This window comes from Aythya marila, assembly GCF_965140915.1.
Source record: "Aythya marila genome assembly, chromosome: 2".
Classification (NCBI taxonomy): domain Eukaryota; kingdom Metazoa; phylum Chordata; class Aves; order Anseriformes; family Anatidae; genus Aythya; species Aythya marila.
The window spans coordinates 4,524,703-4,551,691 of record NC_139043.1 but is presented as its reverse complement, the minus strand read 5'-3'; the positions used below and the strand labels follow the sequence as shown (position 1 = coordinate 4,551,691).

General features: G+C 40.4%; 1 protein-coding gene across 2 annotated transcripts in view; it reads left to right on the top strand.

Moving 5' to 3' along the window:
* MINDY4 (MINDY lysine 48 deubiquitinase 4) overlaps positions 1–26,934 on the top strand; it is a 136,021-nt gene extending 109,087 nt beyond the window's left edge. Inside the window, exons 19-21 of one of the 2 annotated variants that reach the window (XR_014316901.1) lie at positions 20,950–21,053; positions 24,344–24,476; positions 26,743–26,934. The gene's annotated coding sequence lies outside the window, so the exon portion shown is untranslated. Of the gene's footprint in view, positions 1–20,949; positions 21,054–24,343; positions 24,814–26,742 lie in introns of those variants that run through there. The other variant, XR_014316902.1, reaches the window with a different exon arrangement.
* Positions 26,935–26,989: the final 55 nt, after the last annotated feature.

Genomic DNA, 26,989 nt, shown 5'->3' with positions numbered 1-26,989 from the left:
AAACAAATGATTCCTATGGGTACCTTACTAATGTTCATGAATTTCTCCAGCTTGCTTCCAGTAAGTCACCACAGTCCAATGACTACAGCAATAAGCCAGCCCAGAAGACCTAAATTCAACTTCTTGCCCTGCCATATTCTTTCCATCAGACTCTGACCATTCATCTTTAGTTCTCATCTTTCCATGTCAGTGCAAATATTTTGGATACTTTTCCCTAACTCTCAGCTTTATAAAGATTGAATCTCACAGTCTTTTTTTCCTGTCCTCTTTCTTGTCCCTGTTCTGAGTCGGTACTTCCCGAATTTACTTTTTGTCCTCAGCATTGTAGCCTTTGCCATATTATTCTCCCCTATACCACAATTTGCATTTAAAGTCTCACAGCAGTTTTTTTCGCTTCTCTGACTGTTTTACATAATGTTTTTGCTCAGTGAACTTGGAATCTCTGGCCAAAATGTGCTCCTCTAGAGGGGAGCAAAAAATTCTCATCTTGCTTTGTGGCATGTTTTTGCATACAGGAAATACCCCACTCCCTTGTTCTTCATCTGATTCATTAGTGTATTTTTTTTTAAATAATAAAAAATAAATAAAAATAACAGCAGATGATTTGAAAGGAATGATGGCAATTTCTGCCTTGTGTACTTCAGAAAATTTTCAGTACCTTTCCCTTACTTTTGATGAAAAGTCTGAAGGTTTTTGTGTGGGGAGAGATTGGCAGGTTGTTTTTGTTGTTAAGCTGAGATAGCAATGTGTGGGTGGAAGAAGGTTTTATTTGATTCAGTGCTGGGGGATGGGGAGAATTAATCCTAACTCCAATACCCTTCTGCTCTGGTTAGTAGAAGATACTCCAAGTGAACAGCTAAAAGTCTCTGAGAGCACAGAAGTGCTTGGCAGGTTAGCATCCAAGGAAAATGCCCACAGCATATCTAAAAAACATATTCTATGTCTTCAGTGCCAAAGAGAAAAAAGGTCTGAAAGCTGTAGCTGCAGAATTTCCAGAGCTTTGCATTTCCATCATTTAGTTTGAATTGCATATAAATGAGGGTGCTTTAAAGAGGGGAGCATTAATAAGCTATCATCTATATACTAGGCATGCCCTTTACTATGCCTAGTATAACCACAACATTCGGGTTCCAAATTCAGTAGTTGGCTGGAGCCACCCATGGGGAACCTACTTCTGCATCCTTGTCTTTTGTTCCTGTTGTTCCTGTTAGACACATGCAATGTCAATTCAATTATTCGTATCATCAAACAGTAAGAGTTTAGGCCTGACACAGACTACCTAATTTTCATACTTTAGGGCCAGAAATGGAACTGGGTGATAATTTAGTTCAATTCCAAACAAAACAAAACAAAACAAAACAAAAAACAAACAAACAAAAAAACAAGCAAGCAAACAAACAAACAAGGTAAAGCAATATACCTTAAACTGGCCAGAGGAACTTAGTGACTCCCTATTATAATCATGAGTGTAGGTAGAAAGAAAAAAAGGAAGTATGTAAAAAAGGAAGAATGTGCTTCCTGTTGGGAATATTGACTAAATAAAAATTTATAAGGACATTGTCAAGCTACCATGATATCAAAAGATGCCCTTTATGGGAGCAAACTAGATTAAACTGAGAAACTGGTTTGGTTGCTTAAATTCAATGCCAAAACACTAGACAATCGTAAGACTTCTAGAAATTATAGAGACAGTTGGAATATCAGTAGACAGAATGAACTTTAATAGAAATAGAATTTTATCTGAGTCAAAGTTCATCTTTATAAACTTAAAATCTTGCAAATGTAGAAGACTCCTCTATGGAGTGTTTCTGCTCCTGTTTAAAATCAGTCAGCTTGGCTTCAGAGCAGAAATAGTAAGAACTTGGTTAAAGATAATGACTGTGAAGGACTTTGGCTGTACTTTATAATTACTTTGAGGAGACATGAAGGACAGAAAGAAAAAAATTTTAAAACGTAAATCATGGCACAGGAATAGAGGGGATTAGATGATAAGGAATACATATTATATATATATTTTAAAATTAGAAGTTCACATGCGTACTTTCACTGTAGTTTGTGGAAAGCATCCTAATAAGAGAAACAGAGGAAGGAGAGAAAGAACTGTTTCTAATATGGAGTTCTATGTATTTATTGAAGCAAGAATATGTTTTTGTTTTTGTTTTTGTTTTTTTTGACAGTTGTGAACTAGATTTGCTAGTGGAGGTCATGCAGTTCACTTCATTTCCAAGAAACAGATGCTGACAAAACCAAATGTCCTCTTTGCACATGGGCTAGCTAAGATATTGTGAACACTGTTCACATCCAAGCAGAGGAAGCACATGAAATGAAAAATGTATCTCCCTGTTTTTTGTGTGTGGTGTATTTTTTTATTTTTTTCCTAGTATTTGTGCTTTAGGGCTGAGATGGTTTAGGAGATTAGGGACAGGATATGGAAGATTTCAGCAGAGGTCAGTTTTTGAGATCAAGCTGTAGCTCTAAGCAAATTAAGAGACTGTTTTATGTTTAATAAAATTAAGTAGATATCTCAGTCAATCTTTGGGGTTGAATACCTAAAAGTACTCATTCACAGACCAATTTATTGCATTCAACAGCATCAGAGCCCTTTTTTTCAGTCAGCTCATGATTTTGAAACAACAGAATCAAAACTGGAAGCAAGTTATAATTTATCCCATTGGAAAAACACACATGATCTCTGTGCTAGTCCTTTCTTTTATAGATTGCCAACCAATGCCAAAGATGGTGGCTTTTAAGTTCAATTTGATACAGCTGTTCCTCTGAAGGTCTTTCTTTGGTGTGCCTGAGAGATTTCAAGTTAAATTAGACTACATTGACATTAAAGGATAGAAAAGACTCAGATTTATCATAGAATCATAGAATATCCCGAGCTGGAAGGTACCCACCAGGATTGTCAAGTCCAACTCTTAGCTCTACACAGAACTACCCAAACATCAAAGCATATGTCTGAGAGCATTGCCCAAATGCTTCTTGAGCTCCGGCAGCTTGGTGTCATGGCCACTGCCCTGGGCAGCCTGTCACAGCAGCCAACCACCCTCCGGACGCAGAACCTTTCCCTAACCCCTAGCCTGACCCCGCCCTGTCCCAGCTCCATGCTGTTCCCTCGGGTCCTGTAGCTGTCCCCAGAGAGCAGAGCTCAGTGACTGCCTCTCCGCTCCCCTCGTGAGTGAGATGCAGGCTGCCATGAGGCCTCCCCTCGGCCTGCTCTGCTTGGAGCTCAGCTAAGCAAGGGACTTTAGCAGCTCCTCATGTTTTCCCCTCCAGATTCTTCACCATCTTCATAGCCCTGCTTTGGACACTCTCTGATAGATTGATGTATAGTATGGAGCCCAGAACTGCATAGAGTGCTCAAGGTGAGGCTGCACCAGCACAAAGCAGAGTGGGACAACCTCTTCCCCTGACCATCTAGCACTGTTGTGCTTGATGCACCCCAGGTACATTGGACCTGTTGGCTGCTACAGCACACTGTTCACTTATATTCAACTTGCCATTGACCAGAACCCCCAGATCCCTTTCTTTCCACAGGGCTGCTCTCCAGCTTCTTGATCCCCAGTCTGTGCATAAATCCAGGGCTGCCCCTTCCCAGGTGCAGAATCCGATGCTTGCTCTTGTTAAACTTGATATGGTTGGTGATTGCCCAGCCCTCTAATTTGTCAAGAGCCTTCTGCAAGGCCTCTATACCCTCAAAAGTGTCAACAGCTCCTCCCAGTTTTGTGTCATCCGCAAACTTAGCATACCTGCAAGTCCAGCATCCAAGTAATTTATGAATATATATATATATTATATACAGCATATATATATATATATATTTTTTTTTTCTATCTCTTGTATTACACAAACTCTTTGCTGTCATCCTAGGAGTTTTTCTAGTGCTTGCTGATAACTTTTCCGCTGCCATTTACTAGTAAGTGACATGCTATATTACTCCCATATTTGAGAAAAGACGAAAGTATAGGAATTTTGTCTGCATTTTAAAGTGTGGAGAGACTCATGTTTGTTGTTTTGGAACACTGAATACAAAAGAAAGATGTTGAACTTGTAAATATTATCTCATGCCAATCCCATCCTCTTTCCACCCACCTACTTCTAATGCTCCACAACGACTACCTTAGCTAAATAAACCTAAGTAGTGAATCAGCCACTTGATCTTATTACCTGATATTTTTGTTACATAAAAGTACATGAAGAAACACAGAAGCCCTGTGGTCAGGCCAACTAAAGGAAATGGAAAAATACAGCAGCCTACTAGGAAAAAGGAGAAATTATTATGGTACCCTATAGCATAGCTTGTTCACTATAGTAATTAGGAGCAAGCTTTTGGGAGCAAGAACCATATCTACCTTCATTTGCAAAAGTAGGAAGAGCCCTTCAAATCAAATGTCTGCCCAAAAGACATTCATCCACAGTTTCTTCTGCTGATAATGTCATCTTGTGTCATCTTGGCCTTCTAATTTTTTAAGCAAAAATACTTAAAATGGGGAATATTTCATGTTATCCTAATGCCTGCGCAGGTGCACAAAGAGCAGTCCTGGAAGAAGTCTACATGGAACTGTGTTTCTTGTAACAATACTTGGTAGATCCAAGTGACTAACATTGCTTCTGTTTGTACTAGCGAACTGAACAGTGCCAGGGCTATGACTCCAGCAGAAAACTTTTTTTATCATTAAGTTGACAACACAGTTGCCAGCATGATGTGGCTGGCTTTCCTTACTTGTTGCTCAGAGAAGTAGGCATCCCAAGCAACTCTTCAGAGACACAGAGAGGAATTTCAACACATCAAGCTTTTTGGATGAAACACTGAAGCTGAGAACCTAGTTTTCACATGTCAGTTGCAAGAATGGCATGTTGTTTTACACTGGTTTCTTGCTTGTGTTGATGGAAGACAACTAGCTAAATTTCCATTCATATATTGGTCTTGGTTCCACCACTGTGTGTATAGAAAAGCTGAGCCTACATGGTTTTGGGCTACATATTTTTCTCTTGAACAGCACATACTGCTTTAGACACTTGTATAGGCACCACAGCATTTTATTTTAGTGTGGTCCCATGGTCTCATATTCCCCAAATCTTTGTTGAACATGGAGGAAAATACAATAGATTTTGCAAGAGAATGAAAAGTATACTTTCTGTCATAATTTGGAGCCATGCTCAGTTGAATGCTCACTACTGCTGATCCCAATAATATGTTTCCCAGATGCAATCAATAAGCATAATAGAAAATACCAATATACTATTTATAATGTTTTTCTTCTCTTGTTGGCAATTAGTGTATTAAAAGCCAATCTGAATGTTTATTAGCATGTGTCATTGCATGCCATCTGTCCTTTGGCACTGATAGCACAACCATCACTGATTATGTGCATCATCTACCTTTATTTCCCTTTATTTATTTTAAGTGATTCCTTTTTATTAAGAACAATTGTCAAGCTTTAATTCCCTATATTGAATACACGTATGTATAGTTCCTACAGAACTGTTTGAATTCTTACTCATTTACACATTTCTGCCTTGTGTATATGTTACTCAGCATGCTCAAAAGGTAAACAGAATTTCTGACTGCTTTCAGAGCAGCAAATGTGTAGAGCAGTGAACACCAAGGCCCTGGCTATGGATTACCCAAGGACTGCTCTGAGAGCTCTGCGGCACCCATGTCCTTTACATTCCCAGACTTGCTTCTTACCAGAAATTCTTGACACAAGACAAGGACTGGTGCACTCTAACATCCTATCCAAATGAGAGCTAGGAATGTGTCTCTTCTGCCCCTTTTATTTTTCCTTGGCTATGCAAAGTCCCAGTGGTTTGTCAATCCATTTGTGTTTGCTTTTAAAGCACAAGGCTTAATCACTCAGTAACTACTGGAAGTCTTCCAAATACCAGTTAAACCCCAGTCTGAAATATTGAATTTTTTCCCTTTTAAAATTTTCAAAACAATGCAAGAAATCTGTTTTCACTTTATATCCTCAACAGGCTATATGTCACTGAAGAATTTCTGTTTCTTATTTTCTAGGACTCTTTTTTTTGTTTCCATGCATTGTCCTCACAGAAACTGTGATTGAGACTATTTTGCTTTAACTTGACTTTTTATGAGTACATTTTCTGAAGTGCAGCAAAATGTCTTTTTTTTTTTTTTTTTTAAACCTGTGTAACTTCTTAGAGTAATAATAAAAAACAAATGGTGTGGCCCCTCAAAATTGGAGCTTTGGTTCCCAGTCCTATTTTCCTGTGACCATACACAAGGGAAGTTCTGCTATGCTGGGAAACTTAAAGCAGAGAGTGGGCTTGCCACATAGCAAGAAAGGACGTAGTGTATTATTTGCATGACATACTGTTGTTCTAAAGAGAGTTTATATGTTATTTAATGTCTTTGAGTGTAGGCTTTGCTGTAGATCATGGCCTGCTGTGGTTGGTGGCAGAATGACTAACCATGAATCTGCAATTTGGAGTGTATGGGAGGATTACACTGGCAAGGAACATCTTTTAAGAGTACTTTTAGGTTTCAATCAAGGGCCCAGGGCCAACACGTTCACACCACAAGCAGGGGGAAGCAGACAATGATTTAGAAAAGAACTGGACCTTGGAGTAAGTTACTGCATAAAAGCCCATTCATTATGTCTGCTTTTTAAAGAATTGATACTAGGACCACAAATGTATTGCCAGAAGGGTAGCCTTATAACACCAGCTGCTCTCTCCAAAACACAACAACAATGCTTTTTGTCTGTTATTCTTCTGTAGTACACCACCATAGATAGATTCATTGTTTTCTTCTCTTGGATCATTTCCAATTATTGTATTGGAAGAATCAATGCTGGCAAATGTTATCACCAGAGCTCCAAACTTACTATTCTTAAATTCTTTAAGTTCCACATTTCAGTAGAGTAACTGCTTATTTACATCTGGGTAAACAGGTTTGAAATCAGACCCAGGGATGTTAGTTTCATATTTTCAGGTGTTAGAGGAAAAATGCAGCTGGAAACTGTAAGTTCACCAAGTTTATATCTAGCCGATTATTTTATTCTAATTTTAACCTGTGGTAAGAAAAAGAAGAAAAAAAAAAAAAAAAAAAAAAAAGACTGGTTATTTTGAGTTCACTCTGTTTTTGTTCTTATGAATAACTGGTATATTACTTTGCCAAATGGCACTGTAAATTCATGATGGAAAACGTTATGCAGAACCTCTCATTTCTCTTCAGAATAGATACAGCTCCTTGTGGAAGAGAACACTTGATTTAAAACTGATGCAACTCAAAACTAAGACACTTAGACTTATCGTGTTTGACAAATAATAAAAGATGCTAAGTGTGCAGGAAATAGCAACGTCATAATACAGAAATACAGTCAGAGAAAACCCACATAAAGACATTTATTTTTCTTAATACTTACATATGACATATTGTGGCTGGAACAACTGTTATGAACTACATTATTCTAAATGTAGTCTAAATCTAGATGGAGACAGACTGGAAAGAATTCAGAGAAACAGCAAAAGCTATGAAAGGGCTAAGATTTATGATAAAAAATAAGTATTTTAAATAACCTAATCCAACAATGGTTGAAGGGCCTAGGAGCAATCTTAAAGTAATGAGCAGGGTAAGTGCAGCAGGGGAAAAGGGTTCCTTTTCCTTCCTGATTAAGTTCTGCTGCACTATTAATGCAGCAGAACTTAATCAGGAAGATGGAACAGAATGAAATAAGAAACTAATAATTTAAATGTACAATGAACATGCTTTCTAATGGTGACATTTGGCATGTTCTCAGTTTTCCAAGGGTATTAAAATAACTTCAAACTTCAGAGGTCCAAGTCCAGGTTGGACAGACGATTATAAAAATACTGTAGGTAGTAAGCAAGGACAGAGTCAATATATAAATATTGCAGTTAGAATAAAGTCATAACAATCTGAAAGTATTTACTTTCTCAATGTCTGAGTCTAGATATTATTTTTGAGATTATTTTTTTTTTTGGAAAAAGAAATAAACTGACCCTTTCAATATGCTTTTTATTTATTTTTTTTTTCAGTTTCATATATAATTGGAATTGTCCATAATAATTGGCTGTTGAACAAAATCTAGTATTACTGATTACACTTTCCTTGGAAGTTCTCCAAACCTTCTGCTTCCAAAATGAATTAATATATAGTTCTGTGAAAGAATATGTGACAAATATATGGTATTTTTTTTGTTGCAAAGTTTTTTTCCAGCTCTTATTTACAACTATGCCTTAGCAGCAAAATATAGTGGGACTCAGGCAGCATACTATGCAGCAGGTTGTCTAGAAATCTGAACTGGGTTTCACCTCATGTATTAAGACACCTAAATGTAGGTGCCAACATCTAAATGTCTATATGGAAACGCACCATCTGCAGTTACAATTCATGGATAGCTGGCCAGTACAACCAGGGGAGTCTAAAGAACAATTTATTTTATCAAATGCATGCATTTTCTACAGCATAAGCTTAATAAATCCATAGGCTCCACTGTTTTTACTAAGTGATTCATTTGCCTAAATAAAGAGTTTAATGCCATTTGAAAAGAATCTAAACAGAAATACTGGCATACAGGAGATCATAGAATCATAGAATCATAGAATATCCTGAGTTGGAAGGGACCCTTAAGGATCATCAAGTCCAACTCTCGACACCGCACAGGTCTACCCAAAAGTTCAGACCATGTGCCTAAGTTCACAGTCCAATCTCTTCTTAAATTCAGACAGGCTCGGTGCAGTGACCACTTCCCTGGGGAGCCTGTTCCAGTGTGCAACCACCCTCTCTGTGAAGAACCCCCTCCTGACGTCCAGCCTAAATTTCCCCTGCCTCAGCTTAACCCCGTTCCCGCGGGTCCTGTCACTAGTGTTAATGGAGAAAAGGTCTCCTGCCTCTTGACAACCCCTTGCGAGGAAGTTGTAGACTGCGATGAGGTCTCCCCTCAGCCTCCTCTTCTCCAGGCTGAACAGGCCCAGTGACCTCAGCCGTTCCTCGTACGTCTTCCCCTCAAGGCCTTTCACCATCTTCGTAGCCCTCCTCTGGACACTTTCCAACAGTTTCATGTCCTTTTTATACTGTGGTGCCCAGAACTGCACACAGTACTCGAGGTGAGGCCGCACCAGCGCAGAGTAGAGCGGGACAATCACCTCCCTTGACCTACTAGCGATGCCGTTCTTGATGCACCCCAGGATACGATTGGCCCTCCTGGCTGCCAGGGCACACTGCTGGCTCATATTCAACTTGCTGTCTATCACGACCCCCAGATCCCTCTCTTCTAGGCTGCTCTCCAGCGTCTCATCGCCCAGTCTGTACATGCAGCCAGGGTTTCCCCGTCCCAGGAGATCTGCAAATGTGTGGACAGGCAATTGGTGATCAGGTGGGAGAAGGAATATCAAATGTCCTTGAAACAAAAATATGCCAACTTGATGCATGTATTAAGGTAGCTGAGTAAAAAACCCAAATGTCAACTGAATATAAGAAGTTTTTGGGCAGCTAGTTTATATGTAGATATCAATATTGAGATTTCTGTGTTTTTCTTGTTGTTATTGTTTTTGTTTTTATAGCTGAATACCATCAGAAATAGCCATTAAAGAATAAAAATAAAAAATAAGAATAAAAATAAGAATAAAAAATAAAAATAAAAATAAAATAAAAATAAAAATAAAAATAAAAATAAAAATAAAAATAAAAATAAAAATAAAAATAAAAATAAAAATAAAAATCATGAGGTTCCTAACAACTGCCAAGATTTTGTTATATATGATATATTCTTCAGCATTCTTCTTTTGGCAAATTTGCTAATATTGAATTAACAGAAGAAATATCTTCCATGAAAGGCTCTGAAACTGAAAATTAGCAGTTTGTTTCATACAATAGAAAAGAAGTGAGGTGAGGGATCTGGGAAGAAAAATGACTTACAATAGCTCCCAGTTAAGGAAAGGTGAAGGAAAGTTCAGGATGTGTGCTGTACAGGATGTGCGAGGTAAGGTTGCATAGGTCAAGATTTGAGACAGAAGATACAAGATGATGAGAGCCCAAATGAGACCTGCCTTTCTGTGGTTCAACAGAAGAAGTCACTTCCAGTAATATAATTATGGACTTAAGGGGAGTTGGCTAATGACATGATAATCTCTCCCAGTAATGTGGACATGTATGTGCTGCCTATGAAATTTTGCAACTTATCTTTAGATCTGCAAAGGGAGGTGAAAAGAAGAAACTGAACTGAGCACACTGAGATTTCAAGTTGCCATGTCTGCGTGCCACCTGCACAGGAGTGGCAGCTGGAAAATAAGCATATGTGAAGTTAAGATGTAGAAAGGGAAACATTAGGTAAGTGGTGATGTGAGTCATTCTGACACACCATTAACTATGTTTCCAACCCTGGAATGAGACTCTGTCAGTCTTGTATGTTTGTTAAGGTGGAAAGCACCAGCATAAGCCTGCATGTGTGTCAGAGAGCCTTCCTAAGAGAATTAGGTGAGACTGAAGTGATTCCTTATGGCCTAGCTACATTTCATACTCTCCTGGTAAGAGAAACACTATGGGATGAAAGCTCACCGAGTGTGATATAAAGTTTGGCACCCACATCAGCTTTAGTAATCTGAAAATAAAGGAGCAGCTTCCTCTGTAGGGAAGGGATTTCTAGTGGAAGATGTCCCTGCCCATAGCAGGGGGATTAGAATTAGATGATCTTTGAGGTCCCTTCCAACCCAAACCATTTTATGATTCTATGATTCTGTGATTCTATGAGAGGTTGGTACTACCAGAGAATGGCTAGTGCCCCCTTTTTTGGACAATATGTCGGAACAGGGTTCACCTAGCTCTGACCATATCAGTGCTTGTTGTCAAAAAAAGAGACCCAGGCAACTGTCTTTTACTTGGACATTGATTCTGCTTCCCACACATCTAGCCTAAATATCTAGGAAATTTGACAATATCATTGGATACCTGACATATCCACAGAAGACTGTCAGATGTGAAGGGAGACAGTATAAGAGATTCAGGAGACCCAAACATTTGTGGCATAGCTGCCAGAGGCCAGGCAAGAGACACTGCAATGCATAAAATGGTGCTTGGAACTTGTGTTTATGCAGATGAATTACGGCATGTACAGGTCCACTGACCAACTCCTGGTGTCCACTGACTATGCTGACTAAATTCATTGGGCAATATGGGTAAAATGCAGTTTGTTGCTGATATAAACCTGCTGATCCACTAGCATTTTTCTACACCCATGTCCAATGAAGAATTGAAGACAATGTTAGAAATCTTTTGGTTTACTTCTTTTCACCGCTGTATATTGGACATACAAGTGTTTTTGGGTAAGACTGCTCTGTCTGCTGTTGATGGGAAACATATGTGCAGAAAATACACTGGAGAAACTGTTCAAGAACATGTTATTCAAGCACAAACATTATTTATGTGATCCTGCCAAAGATAGCAAGACTTTAGGTACTTGGCTGGGTATGCATTCTCTGGGCAATTCAAACCAAAGTGTACCCACCATTGATGACAAAAGTTCCTGTAAGCATAAAAGATATTTCTCGTTTAGGACTTCATTATGTGTTTCTCCCCTTCTTTCATAGATTTTATGGCTGGAACAAGACACTTTGAGCATCTATACTGTAAAAGTCAGTGCAAATGAAAGTTTGGAGAATCAGAAAGAACTGATAAATTCTTCAGCCTAAACTCAGGAGACATCAGACAGATCTTAAAATGCCTACAGAACTTGGTAAGAAAGACAAGTTTTCCTTATGATAAAATGCATAATAAAATCAAAATAAGGACAGTTCTCTGTTGCCCTAATAGGAAAATGAAGGACCTACATCAAGAACAGACAAGATTGAATGGCCAGAAGAAGACACACTTTTAGAAGTGATTTATCATGTCAACAATGACTCTACATAACCCAGTTTTCCAGAAACCCTTCAAGTCCTCAAGGCTTCAGAAAAGCACCTATGAGAGAAAAAGACAAAGCTAATTTGGTCGAGTGCTCTCTAACTTTTAGGAACTGCTCCATGAGAATACACTGTCTGTGAAATCAGTTTGCAGTTGCCATAACAAAGGTAGCTTAGCAAACAATCAATAGCACAGAATAGTGAATGTCTAAATATTCATACTCCAGTGTAATTTGTTTTAATGAAGTCATATTGAGGGCAATATGTCTGGGAGAGAAGACTGAAAGTTTTATGTGTGGGAGGAGAGAAATTTGTCTGGCAAATTGCAAGTGAAGCATCAGTAACTAGCTCAACATAAACTTCCAAAAAAGAAGCCAGTGCAACTTTTAGATGTGTACAGAGAACATTCCATAGAAAATGGGAAATGACCTTGCCTCTTTAAACTACACCAGTTGAAACATTTGTAAAATGATGTATCCAGCTCTGGAGTACACGTTTCTGGAAAAACGTCTAAACAGTGGAGATAGTTCAAAGGAGAGCTGCAAATACAATCCATGACAGGAAAATAAATCTTTCAATATGGGGTCTAAGAAGCATAACTTTTCAGTTTGTTTCAAGGAAGGCATAACACCATCTAATGAAAAAGCTCCTAGTTCACCAGTTGAAGCAGTCCCAATATCTTCACCTTGAACTACCTTGCCAATCTATCTGAGGAGGCTGGAGAGTTCTTCCAGCAGACTGTGTCCTAATTGTCAAGAATAGCAAAAATAGTGGTAATGTCTTGATGACCTTGACAAAGACAAAGATGAATGGAAACCCAAGCTGTGGTTGGTCTTCATAGTTGCATGGCACTAAGGGGGCTGTAGTCTGGAAGGCAAGCTTGATATTCTCAAAGGCTAGAACTCAAGCTTTGGGCTCATGTTCCAAGCAATGAAGAAACTTTTGCACGTGGATAGAAAAGATGCTAATGGATGTATTATTTTAAGAGAAGCTATTTAGCAAGACCTGCTGAACTTCAGCTAACATTTGGGTCTCAGACAACTTGTGCAACACTGACACCAGCCAAAACTCTGCCTGTATGTGCAAGCAGTAATGATCAGCTGTTTCTTTTCTGTTTACTTCCATTGAGGTTCCCTTTGTGAGAATGTCTGCCATTTTTCCCTTCACCATACTCTATCCTGTTATAATTATTTTATGCAACTCAAATCTCTAGTGGTGTATAACTGAAGACAACAGGATCACATCCTAATCCAGATCTGTAGATGTTCTGCTAATAGAACTACCACTGCTCCGTAGTTGCAGAAACTGTCACAGACTTTTAAGAAGTTCATCTGTGTCTTAAGAAGCATTGGAGGCTTCTGTTTCCAGACCAGTCAATATAAGAAGTCTTCATAGCTAGTGTTTGCATTCATACACTTGACCTACAAGTCCAAGGTACAAGGTTATTCTAACCTGCCAAATTCTAAAGGTTTTCAGACCCCAGAAAATCATCCAATCTCACCATTGTTTTTCTCTCACCATTGATCCACCCATTATGAGAAAGTGATTTATAGAATACCTTTTAGACCCTGTTACATGTCTGCATTGCAAACAAGACACATCCTTCTAGGACACACATCTTTCTTGCAGCAAATTTTGAAGTGTGTGGTCATTACATGTATTTTCATCCTCCTTTCCAAGGTTGAATCAGATTGGGGGGGAGAAGCAGGGGCTAAATCTTTGCCTCAGAAATTCCTCAGAAAATAATTCACACCCTGAGTAGTTCTGGATGTCATTTTACTAGGGAGCTTCCTCTTTTTCATTTTCTTTCAAGACATCAGAGAGCATTCAGTAGGTGATTCTCACTTTTCCTCCTGCACAGCCATGGCAAAACAGGGATGTGCAGCCCCTGCCTACTAAGAAAGTCAGTCCCCATCCTATTTTATGTTGATCTGATCCAACTCTTATGCAAGTCAACTGTGTTTCATTTACATCCCCTTTTCCCTGTGAGCTGAGGCAAGTAGATACCCAATCCCAAAGTATTGCAGAAATCTTGGGGAGGTGAGTCTTCTCTATGAGGAAAAGTACTGTTATTTGAAATGGATCTTCAGTTTAGAGGAGAAAAATGTCCAATTTTATTTATTTATTTATTTTCTGTGTTGGCAAGGTTTTGGTAGCAGAGGGGCTGCAGGGGTGGCCACTGTGAGCAGAGCCCAGCAGCTGTTCCATGTCAAACCAGAATGAGCTCCAGCTGGCTCCAAAAGAGACCTGCCACTGGCCAGAGCTCAGCTATGAGTGATACTGGTTGGGCCTCTGCAAGAGCAGATTTAAGGGGAAAAAATCTGCTGTGCTACAGCAGCTAGGAGAGATAAACAAGAAATGAGAGAAACCCAGCCCTGCAGTCCCCAAGGTGAGTGCAGCAGGAGGGCAGGAGGTGCTCCAGGCACGCAGCAGCAGTTCCCCTGCAGCCTGTGAAGGGAGAGGCCCCTGATGGAGCAGGCTGTCCCCCTGCAGCCCATGGATCCCACATGGAGCAGATCTCCACGCTGCAGCCTGTAAAGGAGCCCCCGGTGGAGCAGGTGGATGTGGCCTGGAGGAGGCTGTGGCCCATGGAGAGCCCCCGCAGGAGCACGCCCTGGGCCAGAGCTGCAGCCCGTGGAGAGGAGCCCACGCAGGAGCAGGGGGGCTAGGGGGAGCTGCTGCCCATGGGAGACCTGTGCTGGAGCAGTTTGCTCCTGGGGCATGGACCCTGTGCTAGGGAGCCACGTGGGAGCAGTTCTTAAAGAGCTGCTGCCTGTGGGCAGCTGCTGCAGGCTCAGTTTTGGAAGGACGGCATACTGTGGGAGGGACCCTGCATGGAGCAGGGGCTGAGAGGGACCATGAGGGAGCGGTGGGGATGAAGCCTCAGGGACTGACTGCAGCCTCCAGTCCCTGTTCCCCTGTGCCACTTGAGAGAGGAGGGAGGGGAGAGTGGATGGGGGGAAGGTGTTTTTAATTTGCTTTTAATTTCTCACTGCTCTAGTCTGTTAGCAATAGGCAATAAATTACATTAATCTCCCTATGCTGAGTCTATTTTGCCTGTGATGGTAGTTGGTGGGTGTTCTCCCTGTCCCTATCTCAGCCCTTGAGCACTCAGCTACTATATTTTCTCTTCTTTTGAAGAGGGGAATGAGAGAGTGCTGTGCTGGAGTTCAGCTGTCCAGCAGGGTGAAACTACTCTTCCTTGTTCAGAAAGTCTCCCCTGCTGAATGTGACCCTCGTTCCATATGTACACCCTCACTGAAGATACATAAAGCTTCCTACCATGTAATCCATATGACAATGTAGGAATGCAGAGCAAGGCTGGATCTTGAAACTACAATTTCTTGCAGGATTATTTAAGGCTGCCCCTATTAATTTATATTCAGAGGCTTTTTTAAGTCACTGCCAGTATTAACTGATATTCAGATTTTAAATGAATATGCCTAGTGGTGACATGATTTTACGTAGGTTTTGTCTTACAAGACTTTTTATCTGAATCTGTTCTGTCCTTCATGATACATGCCAGTGGTTTTTATTCTGCTTCTTAACTCACTTTCTAGTATTTAACAGATTGACACAATGCTTATATGTCTATATACTGTAGTTCTCTAAGAAGGGAGCTACATACAAAAATATTGCTTGCACCATTCTCAGGAATTCGGATAGCCCCAGTGGAAGAAAAAGAAGCTTGGAAAACTGCATAAGGTAAAACCACATGGACACTTTCATGGCAGAGTATAAATACTTAGTCTGGAATTGTTGAGAGCTCTGCAAACCCTGGCTGGGAATATAAATATTCCAGCCTCCACTGAATGAAAGGAATGAATGTGACGCTACTGAAATTAAGGGTGTGGCTCAGCTCTCTTTATGCCACACAGCTGAAGTGGGTTCCTCTCTGGATGTCTTTTACCATCCTTTAAAGGAAAGTTTCTCCCCTGGTAGCTGAGACACAGCACCACATGATGTGCACATTCATAGTCTATTCCTGTCCAAGCCAGTGGGTTTATTGTAATCACTGCTGGGTAAGCATGTTTGAGCCTCCTCTGAACACAGATCCTGACCCTAATTTACCTGTGAGATGGGGAATGTCCACTGCATGGATGACTCTAGAAGCAGGCATGTCTTAAACTGATAGAGTAAGCTCTGTAAAAGCTCATTTTATGCCAGCACTGCTTTTTCCTGTCCTGAGGCAGCATCAATGAAGCAGTGTGAATGCTCTCAGTGTCACTGAGGTGCTAGCATGCCCTTACAGAGTGCAAATCCACATGCACTTAACACCCTGGTGAGATGAGAAAAGAATTATATAACCACAAAACAGATGGCTTTTCCTCAAAGTCATCTAACTCTTTTAATGCTTCCTACATGTAGATCTCAGCTTTGCTTCTCTGAAGGAAAACTGAGACCTAACATAACTTAAAGCGTTTTTGTTTTTTTGTTTTTCTTTAGTTTTGCATCTCGGACTACTTCTGTAGCAACTTAGCTCATTTTTATTTGGAAAACTTTCAAAAGAGACTCCATGATTCTGCACAATTATGTTTTTCTGCTAGGAAGTAAAAGAGTGGTCCCTATATATATATATATATATATATATATATATATATATATATCCATATTACAAGTGTGAATTTACAGAATCAAGAATGAGACATTGCTACATTTACTTACAATTACCACTGCATGGAATAATTAATTTATTTCAGTCTGTTTTTATTTTTTTACATTTAGGTGGGATCTGAAGTCATAATGATGGTTAGATATTTGCAGTGATCATTATCATGTAGTGATAGAGCTGAAGGTTACTCACAATATTTATTTCACTTCTTTAATATCTTCATCGATGATCTGGACGAGGGCATCGAGTGCACCCTCAGTAAGTTCGCAGATGACACCAAGTTAGGTGCGTGTGTCGATCTGCTTGAGGGTAGGAAAGCTCTGCAGGAGGATCTGGATAGGCTGCACTGATGGGCTGAGGTCAACTGCATGAAGTTTAACAAGGCCAAGTGCCGGGTCCTGCACCTGGGGCGCAATAACCCCAAGCAGAGCTACAGGCTGGGAGAGGAATGGTTGGAAAGCTGCCAGGCAGAGAAGGACCTGGGAGTGATGGTTGACAGTCGGCTGAATATGAGCCAGCAGTGTGCTCAGGTGGCCAAGAAGGCCAACGGCATCCTGGCTTGTATTAGGAACAGCGTGACCAGCAGGGCTAGGGAGGTGATCGTCCGGTGAGGCCGCACCTCGAGTACTGTGTTCAGTTTTGGGCCCCTCGCTACAAGAAGGACATTGAGGTGCTTGAGCGGGTGCAGAGAAGGGCGACGAAGCTGGTGAGGGGCCTGGAGAACAAGTCCTACGAGGAGCGGCTGAGGGAGCTGGGCTTGTTCAGCCTGGAGAAGAGGAGGCTCAGGGGTGACCTTATCGCTCTTTTTAGGTACCTCAAGGGAGGCTGTAGCGAGGTGGGGGTTGGCCTGTTCTCCCACGTGCCTGGTGACAGGACGAGGGGGAATGGGTTTAAGTTGAGCCAGGGGAGTTTTAGGTTAGATGTTAGGAAGAACTTCTTCACTGAAAGGGTTGTGAGGCACTGGAACAGGCTGCCCAGGGAAGTGGTGGAGTCACCATCCCTGGAAGTCTTCAAAAGACGTTTAGATGTAGAGCTTAGGGATATGGTTTAGTGGAGGGCTGTTAGCGTTAGGTTGGAGGTTGGACTCGATGACCTTGAGGTCTCTTCCAACCTAGGAAATTCTGTGATTCTGTGATTCTGTAATTAGTTGGCTTCAATGCTGATGGCTTCGCAGGTGTCATCGTGTTCTCATTTAGAGATAAAAACAAGCCATACCAAAAGGTAACTCTCACTCTTGGCATATGAGTCTAGCTTCAGATGAACAGGATTTCAAACCTGGAAAGAAAGACAGAGAGTATCTGTTTGATAAAAATGAGGATGAGAAAAGAATAGACAAAAGGAGAAAGGGAAGGGTGCTCAAGCAAATGGCTACATACAAATGTACATTACAAAATGTTGGTGATCCCAAAGAAGACATAGTAAAGACTACTCAGCAAAAGACTGGACCGTGTTTAAAGCCAGTTATGGTATCCATATAGGCATAGGGATGAAACTATACAATGTGCCTTCAAAGGTGCACAAATGCCCAATGTTATTCTTCCTGCCTATCCAGAAATGGAAAGACAGCTGGGACCTTCAAAAAAGAGTGAGAAGACAGTGTATAGGAGAGTTTTATCACCAAAAGTGCATCAGGAGACTGTGCAGTGAACTCAGAGTATTAGTGTGAGCTGCTCTGTGTATTGGCTGTGCCAGAGACAACCCCTCTCCACTCACTTCAGAATAAAAAAATGCTTAAATTTAGGCAGTTTCTCAGTCTGAGATACTCACTGAGATGGACTGTGTTGTAGTTTCACCTAATTTAAACTATCCAGAAGTAAAGCACTGACTTTGCCTGAGGTCCCTCTATTGCCAGTAGAAGACAGACACTTTCCAGAAGTGATTTGTGCCACTCTGGTATGTAGCAGAAGAAAGGTAGAACCTCCTCATGGTGGAGGTCATTGCATTGCCTTCAAATCCACCTTATAGACCCATCTTCAGTCATTTCAGACCCGGATCACTAGGGGATTTTCAGGGTGCCAAATATGTAATGAGTAGGCAAGACAGGACATGACATAGTTGTGCAAGAGCAAATGGCACTGAATGCAAACAGTATGAGATGCAGTGTAAAAAAGGACAAATTGTAGCACAAGGACTATCAGATAGTTTGCCTACATGTGCTCATATACTTGGGCTTCATAGATTCACGCTCTATTAAGGAACTAAATTTCCTGAGGCTCATTAGACTTACTCGTATGTGTTCTGGTTAATCATAAGGCTAAATATAGTGCTTCCTGATGACATACAAGCACTAGAAAACATACTCAGTCTGGAATAGTTCAAGTCCACAAGACCATAATCAATTCCCAGTTGTGACATACGTTGTTGTTACATCCAGAACAGTCAATGTTGTCAGATCTTCTTACTGCTTTCCCAGTGCCACTCTGCTCTTTTCTTCTTCCAGGAGAATTACAGTACATCTTGCTAATAATTTGTGTCACAACATACATAGTACTGAAATTCCCTTTGAAGTAAAAATCTAGCCGTGATCAGTATTGTCTCTGGTGTCACGCACCCAAAGTAAATGTATAAAGAGGTTCAGTGAGTCAAGCATAAAAAAAATGTCTATTTCTTTCCACTGACTGTAAGGGAAGCAAGTACAACTAACATAAGGCTAACTCTTTGAAGTTAAATGATATGAGTCCCACAATTGTGAAGGTTTTTTATTGTTTTAAGGCTTGTGCATAGGTGAGTTGTCATAAATGCATCATCTTTTGATGTTAGACAAACTTTGACTATTCTGTCCCCATAAGCAAATGAGGGCAATCCTGTCTAATAATAACAAATGCATAAACGTCAGAATACTACGCTTGAGATACAGTTATCAATGGTTCATTGTCAAAACTGAGGATGTTATTGAGGTAGTGACTATGCTAGGATCTTGTTCTGGTGTGGTATTGTTCAGTTGTATTGCATCCTGAATGATGGAGTAGTGAACAGGTGTTAAATTTTCAGATGTTATTAAATTAGAAGGTGTGGCAGTAGACTGAAGATGCACAATGAGAGTTTAGGATGAACCTTCTAAATTGTAAAACTGGTTTGATGTACAAAGGATGTTTCCCTATAGAGAAAATGCAAGCATTATAATCATATGAACACCCAGTAGCCCAATAGGAAAGAATTATATTTGCAGGTCAAGAAAAGAAAATATGACCAAAGAGAAAATATTGTAAGCAAATGAGTTCTTCAGTCTAGGGAAAAATAAAACAAAACAAACAAACAAAAAACTATGAGTCTTCAAAGATCTCAAACATTTTTGAGTGGAAGAGAATAAATTGTTTTCCAATGTGCATATAGGGCTTTTATTGCAACAAGGGAGACTTGGGAAGTTTGGATGTTAGGAGACCTTCCTACTGGTGAGCACTGTACTAGATCATCTAGATGGGGACAAGAATCACCATCCTTAAGGAAGGTCTTTAAGACAGCCTGGACAAATTGCTGTCAGGAGGATTGTAATTAGAGATGGAGAAACACTAAGTAAACTCCTAAGATTCTCTGTTTACTAAGTTGTTCTGACACAGCACTCTGTAAGGCATACCAGTGCTCTGCCTATGGATACTTTATTTTACCACTTTATTTCTGCAGCCTGTGTAAGCTACTTTGTAAGCTACAGTAAGCTACTTTGCTGCTGCAATGTGTTCTTATAGATTTGACACATCTGGCTGACATTTCGCAGACTGTTGCTTTGAGATAACCCTACCAAAGTTCACCTCAAGGCTTTTTCTTGCTTGGGAATTAGGTCGCAAGTTTCATCTCAAGGTCTCCCTTTTATTTTCATATCATTTCAACATCCAGTGCCCTATAACACTTGGCAGTTAAAAGAAATTCACTATTATAAAGAAGTCTCTGATGTTGAATCAGCACCTTGGACTGTGCCAAAGACAAGCTGTGAGCCTGAACAGCTGAGCCATGGTGAAACAGATCATAGAAGATAGAGCAATGTTGAAATCTGGGTAAAAAAAAATCATGAAAAAATCCTTGCCTCAAAAATAGCAGCAAAACAACAAAATAATCGGCATTGCTCCAGTGGAGCTTTGCAGCTTATGGGAGTAGAAGATTTGACCTGGTTTTCCCTACACATTAAAAAAACAAGTGAATTTTGATCCATACTGAAAACTTTCCTATAGCAGTAACAATGGTTTATTCACCTCCTGTGCTTGTAATGAATTACCAAGGCTTTCATTAGTACAGTCACTGATGTGTCATGCCCGGTATTCCTGGCAGACTTGTCGTTTTATGTAACACAATGTGCAGGGCAAAAAAATAAATAAATAAATAAATAAATAAAAATTGGTCAACCTCCCAGTGATGCACTGGGCACAGGAAACTCAAAAGGACAATTGTTGCTAAATATGTTTGCTTAGAAAACATAATAATTGGAATTTAACCCTCAGTGTGGTGGCATTTTCTAGGACTGACAGAGAAACCAAATGTTTCACAAGACACCCGTGTTCAAATAACCCATATATGACAAGATCTGTTTGGAGAAAGACATAATATATTATCCTATATTAAGGTAAGAGACTCATGCCCCCCCCCCCCCCCTTTTTTTTTTTTTTTGCAAAAATGTCTTGCTCCTAAAGTTCAATAACATTTATTTGGTTAACAAATAACATTGCTAGTCTAAAAGGGACAATATTAATGCTGCTGCATGTTGCTTGCTGCTAAGCAGCAGAGTGTGTGGCTCTCTCTCCCCAGCATAAGCTCAGGGAGAACAAATGCCTATTTTGGAAGATGCCTTCAAACAAAAGATGATCTTGATGAGAGCCAGCTTAGCCGCACCCTTTCTCTAACACTACGCACTCTGCAGGCAGTTTGAAAGATTCATGACGCAGAACGCTTCCTCTTTTGGAGAGGCTATGAGGTACAAGAGAATCACGGTGAAATAAAAGCTGATTCCTCATGCAGGTTTATTTAGCACTTGTTTGGGAAATTCCCCTCTGTGTTCCAGTTGGAAGACAGTCATCTTTATTATTTCACGTCACAGAAGTGTCAAAAAAGGGTATCACTTTTCGCCAACATGATATCCTGTACAGCTGTACAGTTTTCATGGACATAGAACTGAGGTTTCCAGAGAAAAGTAAATGTTTGTTCTGGTGCTGGGCAGCCTGGGAACCCTGAATAGCTGTGTGAATGGAGCCTATGGAGCGTAGATGTTTAAGATTGATCAGTGATCACACCCTGATAAGGCCCATGCTGTATTCACTAAGAGGCAGCTGAAGGACACCAGCTCAGCTGGAGCGGTTTTCATGGTAGATACCTACATCCTGGGAAGGCAAATGCCACCCCTGGGGTTTCCTTGTACTTGTGATGAAAAAGCCTGCTGTGCTAACAAATTCACCTCTGCATTTGACACTGAGGGTCTTTTCCTCTCAGAGAAGGGAACACCTTTAAATGAAAATTGAAGCAAACACTCTAAGGACATTCCTGAGTGATCTTCTCTTCAGATGCCTTAGATACCTCCTTCAAGAGGAAACAGTTGTCCAACCATCATCTCTCTCTATCTATCTGAACTAAATTTGTCATTGATGTAAATAGGTTTATGTCTGCTTATACATCTGCTCTGAATTTCATTAATTTATTCATACGGTAACAGATTTTGTCACTTCATATATTCACTGATAAAGATTTCTTTTTTACTCTTATGACTTGGAGGGGAAAAAATGAAAGAAAAGGAAAAAAAGAGCACAAATTGAGAAGTTTTGTAATAAGGATACTCACATATATTGAATTTCTTTATTATTTTTAAGAAAATCTGTCAAAAGGGTTATGCTAATGAGGTTAACATGGTGAAATGTACAGGGTTTTTTTTTCCTAAGAAAAGGAAAAACTTGGTTGGTCTTTAGGACCTGTTTTGTTTTCAATAGATAATTAAATACCCAAATGAAAATAAATTGCACGGACTTTATGCCTTTAAATCTTGCTCATTATAGGGAATGACACCGTGTTGGTTCCTGGTACATGAGGCAATGCACAAATAACTACCAGACAGGTTTCCGAGAGCTGAGATCCAGCCTCCCAAAGGGATTTAGGTGTCCAGCTTTGTAAGAGGATATTACAGACCCAGAGTTTACCGTACAATGAACAGTCAGATGAGAAGCTAGGAGGGGAATTCCCGGCAGCCGGCATATGGAGCAAGTGGGTGCTGAGACTGGCTGATAGCAAATGCTAAAGAGGGGGATGTGTCTGAAATATTCCTTCTTTCTTGGATTTAGGAGTGTAAGGCAAGGATTCACACTAAAACCACTCCCACTTAAAACCACTCTTGGCTACTTTAGTCATGGTGTAAGGTGCCATTTGTGCTCAGGCACCTTTCTTGCAGAGAGGTTCCCAAGTGGTTTTGCACTCACCTCACACTTATGTTGGCAATCAAGACAGATTCTCCTCCTAACAGTGGATTTCAAGAAGCACCTCCTGAATGTTGGTGTAAATCTGTTTAAGTCAGTGCCATTCTTATAGGAAACACAGCCTCTGTATTCCAACTTTTTGTATGGACAGCACTGAACAGAATATATGGGAAAACATTTTCCTTCCAGCCAGAAGTGCCTAAAATGAAGTGCCAGAAAATCTGTGAGTGAAAATCTATGGGCAGAAGGTAGAAATTGCTGTTGTATCTGAAACTGTAACATAGTTGTCCTAGCAATTGCTGGTTGCCTGCTGATGCACTTGGTTGGCAGAGTTACAGGATACCAAATCCTTCTTGAGAGAAGAGTAACTATAGTTTGCTAAAGTTTCCCTGGTTCCTCTGTTAATTTGGCCTCTGGACCGACATATGGCATGTCTGCCCTTCAACTTTGACTGTTCCTTCACCTAAGTGGAAAATTCCCAGACAAGTCCTGCTAGCCAAGACCGAATTTGCCGTCAATAACATTTGTTTCTTGTTCAAATAGTAGAGAGATCCTGACCAATTTGACATGTGGGAGCACAGAACAAAGCCTGCCACTTAACCAACAAGTACATTTGTTTTCTGATTGAAATGTTAAATGAGGATTGTGCTACAGACCTTCACAACCTGATTTGTTTCAGACAAAAAAAAAAAAAAAAAAAAAAGTTGGCCCTGGGATCTTGGCAATTAAATATCCAGTCCTGTGAGCTTGAGTTTTCACTCAACTGTCTCTAGTGTAACTAAATAATGTTGAGAGTACACTGATTTAAATCATCTGTGAAGAATCAGCCCTCAGCTCAAAAGCTACTTTCTCCCTCTTGTTCCCATCAGATATGTTCTTCATTGCCTGTCCTAAATACTTACATAAGGTTGGCAGTCATCTCCCTCTATTTCTAGATACATAATTCCAGAAAAACCCCAACTCCACCTTCAAACATGATTTGGCACATAAACTTTAAGTCATGCCTAGACAAACTTTCAGCACAAACCCCAGCTCATCTGATATTGGGAAGACTGGAATTTGCCCTTCTTTGTTTCAGGGTAGTTTATGGAGGTGGGGCATGTAGGCCTCAGAGCCCTTGGCCAAGTGCTGAGGCATTTGCCTTTAGCCTGAATAAGAAGGAAAGGAGATCATTTGGTGGAAAAAGGGACATAAGGACTTGGGCACCAATTAGATCTGTGTTGTGGAGGACATTTCTGAACAGATGTTGCCCTGGAACTATGGTGCCCTTGGACTGTAGTCATCACTTTGGGTTGAATCTTCCAGTGATGTGTTGCTGTTCTACTCACATCTTATCTTTTCTCCTTCCCTACTATGTCGTTGATATCTGTCAGTTCCCTCTGTTTCATGTGCAAAATATTTGTTCTTTTGCCAATATCTCTTTATGTTTCCCGACTTGGTGGTTCATCTACACACACAGGACAAGGCTGTCTTTGATGCTTCTCTTCATGCAGTATTGAAGGTGTGGGGGTGCTGGTATAATCACCGTGGAAGCAATTAATAACAACACATCAGTGATGATTATGAGTTTGTTCACATCAGAGCTTAGAAAGGTAAGATCGGTCAACAGCTCCCCGTACTTCTTTCAGATGTGCATTGTGTATGTATATATTATAAAAGTTTCTGACTTTTTTATTTTTTTTTATTTTTTGTTTTTGTTTGTTTGTTTGTTTGTTTTAGTCTGCATGATAGTTTTATTCTTCTGGTGGCATCTAGTTCCAAAATATGAAAGGTGGTGGCTATCAAGAGACAAATGGAGAGTCCCAGGGTGAACATACAGTTAATTATATTAGCTAACCGCAAAGGGAGGGATTGTTCCTCAATCTGCTGCTCTTGAGGAACACTGGATGCCAAGGGTACCTCAGTGGTGATACTAAAGGTCTTGCTTGCTCAGTACCCTGTCTGTAGCATGGGCCAGTCAGGAGTACCTAGGGGAAACTGTAGGAATCAAACAAGCATGCTGTAACACTTCCCCAGCCCATTTTCCTGGCTTCTAGTAATTTTCCTTGGAGGGATTTCTTCTCACCTTATCAGTACTGGTACAGAGGTTGTTTGGTCATCCAGACCCTAATTGTAGGAAGAAGTGAGTAAAGAGGGAATTTCCTGTGAACACGGCTGAATAGGATGGGCAGCTCCATCCCACAGGTGCCAGTTTGGGACACATGGAAAGTACTTGCTCCCGGGAACTATTTCTAGACTCTTCTTTCCCTAGTTCCCTAGGATGACATATGCCCTGTGTCTTGGGCATCTGGTTGTTATGACCTGAGAACATGGTCACATATGATCTTCTAGTCTCAGAAACAGTCTACAGTAAATAAAAAAGTTTTGCCGAACAGAATACAGCTAGCATTGAGTTTATTTTATATTAAAATTCCACCACACACTGTCTCTGGCTAAATTTGATTTTTGATTTGTCTGTCAGATTGTTCCTCATTGCGATTCCTCTGTAATTAGAAGTGTGAAACTAATAATTAATTTGTCCCCATTCCTTCACATTTTTCCCCCCAACGGTACAGTGCTGTTGTGTAAGTGCACAATAAAATGGAATGAAATAAAACTGGATATTTGGAAAATCAAAAACATCTGATGACTAGAAAGAATAAGAACTTGAGAACAACAGGCCTCAGACATCCAGATTTTTATTTAAGCTGTTTTCAGCTTTGTATCTGAATCATCTTTTGAAAGCTGAATATACTTAGGAAAAAAAAAAAAAAAAAAAAAGGAAAAAGCAAAACAAAACACTCTTATACAGGTGTGTATTTGTTTTTATCTTCATAGTGACTTATTGCCAAAGTGAGAAAACCTTGAGTTAATTTAAGTACAATTTAGAATTTAACATAAGTGCACTGATGTAAGTGAAAAAAAAAAGGGGGGGGGGAGGCAGAGACGTAGGCTGATTTGAAATGCTCTTCTTTGAGGACCTGTGCCTGGGGACTTTGTTTCTGACTCTGGATCAGATTTTGTGTAGTTTGAAGCCAGAGCAACCCCCCAGGCTTACGGAGTAACACCAGCTGCTAAAGCCCACATAGGTCTGATAACTCAGGGGTTAATCTGAGGCGTGTACACAAGTCCCGCTGTGATAAAACCAGAAGCGATTAGACCTTTTGCTCCAGAGGACATTCTGGCACTGCTGGGAGATTCATTTTGTCTGCAAAACCAAGCATGTAATTTCTCTTCTCCCTCGCTCTCCCTTTCTGTCCCTGTGTCCGTCCAGCCCCGTGGCTCAGTCTGCCCACTGACACCAGCGCAGCTGACCTTCAGCAGAGCAGTGTTAGATGTACTTTCACTGCAGAGCATGGGCTAGAAAGCCCCCAGACTGGCTTCTGTCCTGCTGATCTGATGAGATACTGGAGGGCAAGCCTGCAGAAACCCTGAGACACCTCTGTGTCCCAAAGAAAAAAAGCGAAGAAATAAGTAAATTAAAAAAATAAACAAAAATATCTGTCCCTCAGCATCCAAATCACATCGATAGAAAGTTTCCCTTTATAGTGGTGTTATGTAGGATTTACACAGCAGTCACAGGGATTAGAAGTGATCCCTACCATCAGTCAGCTAAGATCAGCTTGTGTTAGCCTGTGTCAATAGCGTGTTTGTCCACACAGCCGTCAGGCTTGGCACAAGAAATGCATCCATGTCTCCACAGAGCAAGCAGAAGAGACTTTTTCTACCTGTTTTCAAATGAAACAGAGATATTTCTGTCTCTAGAGTGCAGATTTAGTTGTCAGCTTTATTTACTACTTTCGGATGTCACCAGCCGCCAGTGAAGCTGAGCGTGAATAACTTACCAGCCTGCACACATAACTTTTCTTTTCCTTTCAGTCCAGCTTCAGACAGAAATACCGCAAAAGCTCTCACTCCGATCTGTGTGCTGAATGACGACACAGAAGTTAAACAAGTCAGGGTAAAATTCCTGAGGTACTCCTAAAGGCTTTTCCAAGGATTTTTAAAAGCCTCTTAAAAACGGCAGCAGAGATCGAAGGCTGTTAAGGGAGCGGGGGAAAAAAAAAAAAAGGAAGAAAAACTTTGGCAAGCGTGCAGTGTCTTACATCAATCTAGCAGTCAGCAT